Here is a 6,000-nt window from a genome sequence, read left to right on the forward strand (position 1 = left end):
CTTCTGTTGGCAGCATAGTTCACAGACATCCACATGGCCTTCGGTAGTAACACAGACCACGGACATCAACATGACCTCTAGCAGGAACACACACCACAGCATGGTGGCAACATGGCCCCTGGACATCAGCATGGTTTCAGGCAGCAGCACAGACCACAAATGTCCACCTGGCTTTCAATGTAAAGACTCCATTTTCAATGTTCTTTGGCCAGAATTCATAGGAGCCAGATCTTGTAATTGAATCCCATCAGGGAGCAGATATACTTCTTCATCCTTCTTATGAATCAAACCTGAATCTTGCTTCTAGATGTTGCTAGTCTGACCCACCTATTACAAAGTGGCCATCAACTTTTTTTTTTTTTTCCTGAGACAGTCTCTTATAATCCATGCTGGCCTTAATTCCTATGTAGCAGAGGATAACCTTGGAATTTTGATCCTCCTGCCTCTACTCCCTAAGTTCTGACATTAAAAGTGTCCAAGACCACACCTGGTTTATATGGTGCTAGGGATCAAACCCAGGGCTTCATGTATGCTAGGCAGCACTCTACCTACCAATGGAGCCCCACTCTAGCCCCATTTTTTCATTCCAGCTTTTGATCAGATGATTTTAGTATCTGGCTGTTGATGGCTTTTGTTTAGAATTACTATTTCAGTAGGAAGAAAAAAAAACCTGATATTTTGATATGTCATTTCTCCCAACCTTACTTGTGGGAACTCTTAAAATACTGTTACTTCCTTCACTATAGGTGAAGTTTATCAGAGGGATATGGTAACTACTGGATCTTTCCTCTTTGGTGGTTTTCAGAATACGAGAAGTTGGCTCTCCTCCGTCTACCAAAGGTTAACCAAGTTAGTTCCCATGACCATAACAAAGACCTGAGACAATTAACTGGGAAAGAGCTAAGGTTTATTTGAGCTCACTGATTTGGAGGTTTAGGGGCACAGCAAGTTGGCCCCATGGTTTTGGGTCTGTGTCAAGGCAGTACACCCTGGTGGATCAAGAGAGAGGAGAGGAAGGGCTACATTTGAGATTTACTTAAATCCCAGCAGATGACTAAGTGGGTAAAGGCACTTGCTGCCAAGCCTGGTGACCTGATTTCAATTCCTGGGACCCATGTGGTAGAGGGAGAGAACCTACTCCTGCAAGTTGCCTATTTCTGACTGCCAGGAGTATACATGCCATACACACTAAATAAATAGATAACAAATAAATAAATGACTGGACAGATGACTCAGTAGTTAAGAGCACTGACTGCTCTTCTAGGAAGACCTGGCTTTAATTCCCAGTACCTACATGGCAGCACACAACTGTCTGTAACTCCAGGAGATTGGACACCCTCTTCTGTTTCACAGGATCCTGACCTCACATGAAGTACATAAACTCACACAAGCCCTCATACATATACATACATACACAAATAAAAGATAAATAAAAATTTAAAAATAAATTGTCCAGGCTATGATAGCAGCAGGAAAGATGCTGGGAGTGAGACCTGAGAGGCTATTACTAGGTGTGGTGGTTTGAATGTGATTGGCCCCTATAATCTCATAGGGAGTGGCACTATTAGGAGATATGGCTTTGTTGGAGTGGGTATGGCCTTGTTGGAAGAAGTGTGTCACTGTAGGGGCTGACTTTGAGGTTTCCTATGCTCAGAACACTGCCCAGCATCTCAGTTGACTTCCTGTTGCTTGCAAGATGTAGGACTCTCAGCTACTACTCCAGCACCATGTCTGCCTGCATGCTGCCATGCTCCCCATCTTATGACAATAGACTGAACCTCTGAACTGTAAGTGAGCCACCCCAGTTGAATGTCTTCGTTATGGGCTGCCATGGTCATGGTGTCTCTTCACAGCAGTGGAAACCCTAACTAAGACACCATGTGATCTGTGTATCTTCCCTTTCTTAATCTGTAGAACACAGTGCAGCAGAAAGCTGTGGCTAGGGTTATAGAAAGCTGCTGGTGGCCCAGGTCAGACGGGGGTCTAACTGTTGGACATGGCTCTGTAGGACTCTTGAGTTGGGGTTTCTAGGGAAATGATTGTTTTATTTTTGTTTCTTTGACACAGGGTCTCATTCTGTAGCCAAGGCTAACCTGAAACTCACTAAGTACCTCAGCCTCCTGAGAACTGGGATTACAGCTGTAAGTTAATACACCTGCTAAGAATGAATCTTGGAGGGGAACAGGTGCTTAATGACACTGCAGTTTTTCCCCTACTAACTCACCCAAAAGGCAAGGTTCTGACATCTCAGTCTTCTACAAGGAGAGCATACCATTCTGATTTCTCTGTATTTATTAATTAACCGAATTCTTGCCGTTAATGGGCTCAGGCTCCCTCGGGTTCCTCTGCATCTGAATTGTAGGCATTTCATCCTTGCCATCAGGTGTGTCTAGTAAATCTCTAACATTACTGTTCTTGGTTTTCATTAGGAGGGCACAGTGAAATTCCTGGTCCCCCGGTGTTGAGGATTTTGTTTTTCCCACAAAGAATTATTTTGTTTAGAGAGCCTAGGATACCGCTATACAGGTTTTTGTCCTCTACTAAAGCCCACACGAAATTTCCCAAAGGGAAAAGCATTGATGATATCAAGAACCTTTAGAAATGAAAGTTCAAAAGGTGCTGGACAAGTGTGGTCTGTCTGCAATGTTGAAATGTTGGAACTTTGTCAAATGGCAGTGGTCACCAAGCGGTGGTTTACGCCACATCCCTTCCTCTTGATCCATATGCCCTCTTTCACTGTATACTCAATAATGTAAACAAGTGAATAAATAAATAAGTGGATGGATGAATAAATGAATGAAAATGTCCAGTTGTTTATTGACTTTTAATTTCATTGGCGCTAAATATTTGCTCCCTCAAATCCCCACCCCACCCCGCCATGTCCCCAGCCACTTATTATTTCCAACTCGGGGCAGCCAGCCTCTGCCTGACTGCCTGCCAACTAACTGGAAAACAAACAAAAAACAAACAAACAAACAAAGCAAAAGCAAAAAACAAAAGAATGAATCTTGGAAAGAATAAAACTCACTCAGATACTTTAGCTCAAGGGTCAGTGTTTTTAGAGAGTCTGTGTGTATGGTGTGTATGTGTGTAAATGATGTGTGTGTGTATGGTGTGTGTGTTATGATGTGTGTTTGTGTGTATGGTGTGTGTATGATGTGTGTGCTTGTGTGTGGTGTGTGTGTGTATGGTGTGTATGTGTATGATGTGTATGTATATGTGTGTGGTGTGTATGTGTATGATATGTGTGTGTATGATGTGTGTATGATGTATGTGTATGATGTGTGCGTATGATGTGTGTGTATGATGTATGTGTATGATGTTTGTGTGGTATGTATGTGTATGATGTGTGTGTGAATGATGTATGTGTATGATGTGTATGTATTGTGTATATATGTAAGTATGTGTGTGTATGTGTGTGTATGATGTGTGTGGCGTGTGTATGCACACCTGCTGTGGTGCACATGGAGAGGTCAGAGGACAGCTTTGTGGACTCATTTCTCTCTTCTGACCTTTACTCGAGTTTCATCATTTAAATTCAGATTGCCATGCTTATTCAGAAAGGGCTTGTAACTGGTGAGTCATCTGCCCTATTCATTATCTCTCTGTATGTGTGTATGCACACATGCACATGTGTGTGTACATGTGTTTATTCAGAGGCCAGAAGGAATCATTGGGTGTTGGCTTTTTGTTGTTGTGTTGTTAACTTGACATAAGCTAGAGTCATGGGGAAGAGGGACAACTGAGGAATTGCTTCCATTACATTGGCCTATTGGCATGCCTACAGGGCATTCTCATGACTAATGGTTGATGTGGGAGGGTCCAGCCTTTCCTAGGCTGGTGGTCCTGGGTTCTGTAAGAAAGCAGGCTGCACAAGCCCTGGGTAGCAAGTCAGTAAGCAATGCTCTTCTGTGGCCTCTGCTTCAGTTCCTGCCTTGAGCCCCTATCTTGGGTCTCTGATAGGTTCTAAACCACAAGCCAAGTAATCCTGTCTTCCCCCACGTTGGTTTGAGTCAGTGTTTTCATCACAGCGACACATTTCCTTTACTGTTCTTCGCCTGTTCCTTTGAGGCAGGGCCTTCCTTTGAACCCAGGGCTTGTGTTTTTCAGCTGGGCTGAAATTCAGCAAGCCCCAGTGATTCCCCAGTCTCTTCCCTACTCATGGGTGCAGCAAGTGTGCCTAATCACTGAGCCATCTCTCCAGCCTGGAGCTTGGCATTGAGCCAAGATCCTCTCTGTTCATATTCCTCCTTATCTTTTATTGAAAACCCAAGCCAGCTTTATTAACACACCTACTTTTCTAGACACTTGGGGAAGAGGTGTGTGCAGACATAACCACTAACCAGAATCAGAAGTCACATCCACACACTTGTCTCATCAAACTCTGCCTGCCATAGGCTAGCCCCCAGAGCTGCCCCTACCACTCACTGAACCTTCTGGGGAGTAGAGGCCCTGACTGAAGGTGGAAGAGGCTGTGTTGTTTCTGGAAACAGCGCCATTTGTTGGAATAGGATTTGGGGTTAAAGTTCAAGTCCGAGTTGACCTTTAGCACTTCAGGCAGTTGGTATATGTGGTAATCTTAGCAGTTCTTCATAATGGCTGAATGACTCTAGATCACATGTGCATGACAGCATCCACTGGGGGATCTGGGCTCATCTCTTGTGAGTCCTTCTGGCATGGACGAACCTCAAAGGTTTGAGAGAGGGAAATACTGCACAGGGCTCCAGCATCTAGAGCTGGCCTCATTCACAGGCTGGGGAGATGGCTCATTCAGTAAAATGCTTGTCACACAAGCATGAGGACCTGCAGTGCACACAAAAGCCAAGCACAATGGTATACACCTGCAATCCCAGCATCTGGGAGGTGGGAGACAGCTGGTCGGTCCCGATGCTCACTGGCCGGCCAGCCTAGCTTCCCACCCCCTGCAGGGAAGTCATGCAGCTTTAAAATGGACTTTCTCCTCGCTCAGTCTTCAGATATGTGTGTCTCCTGGCCAGGGGAAGGGCAGGAGGCTTGAAGTGGAGGCACATTTGTTTAGTTAGGATCAGAGGTGAGTTTGAGACCAGCCTGGTCTCCAGAGCGAGTGCCAGCCCGGATAGGCTCCAAAGCTACACAGAGAAACCCTGTCTCAAAAAACCAAAAGAAAAAAGAAAAAAAAGAAAAAAGAAATCAGAGGTGAGGCTGGGCATTGGTGGAGCACACCTTTAATTTGGGAGGCAGAGGCAGTTGGATCTCTGTAAGTTCCAGGCCAGCCTGGTCTACAGAGTCAGTTCCAGGTCAGTTTCCAAAACAATACAGAGAAACCCTGTCTTGAAACAAACAAACAAACAAACAAACACAAAGATCAGAGGTAAATATTGTACATTTGCTATGGTTTGAATATGACACGTCCCCTACAGGATTAGGACTTTAGGTCTTAAGCTGGTGGCACTATTTGAGGGAGATTGTGGAGCCTTCAGGGGATAGGGCCTTTCTAGAGGAAGTGGGTTGCTGGGGGAGGGGGTCCTTGAGGGTTATATCTTTACCCTGTGCACCTGCCTGTGCGCGCACACACACCAATCAGATACATGGAGGCACAGCTTTGTGCCTCCCTTTATGAAGTTACTGACATTTTAAAACATTCACTATAGAGTTAGTATTTTTAAATGACCTTTACTTACCGATTTTACTTGTGTATGCCGGAGTACACATGTGGAGGTCAGAGAACTTGTGGGAGTTGGTTCTCTCTTCCCACCATGTGGGTCCTGGGGATTGAACTCTGTCAGGCTTAACAGTAAATTCCTTCACCCACTGAGCCACTTTGCTCAGTTTCTCTTTACTCATTGTAATGGGGGACGAGGAGGACCTCTGACTCCAGTAAACAATCTGATACTTGTGGGGAGAGGTTACAAGGCCTGAGAGATCACAGGCCTTTGGGGGCAGTCTTGGGGGGGCACCTTCTTGGTCTAGTTCCTCGGAGATCAACAAGGAGCTGGCTCTTTGGTGTCAACAATTGCTTGA

Source organism: Cricetulus griseus, chromosome 3 (assembly GCF_003668045.3).
Source record: "Cricetulus griseus strain 17A/GY chromosome 3, alternate assembly CriGri-PICRH-1.0, whole genome shotgun sequence".
NCBI lineage: Eukaryota > Metazoa > Chordata > Mammalia > Rodentia > Cricetidae > Cricetulus > Cricetulus griseus.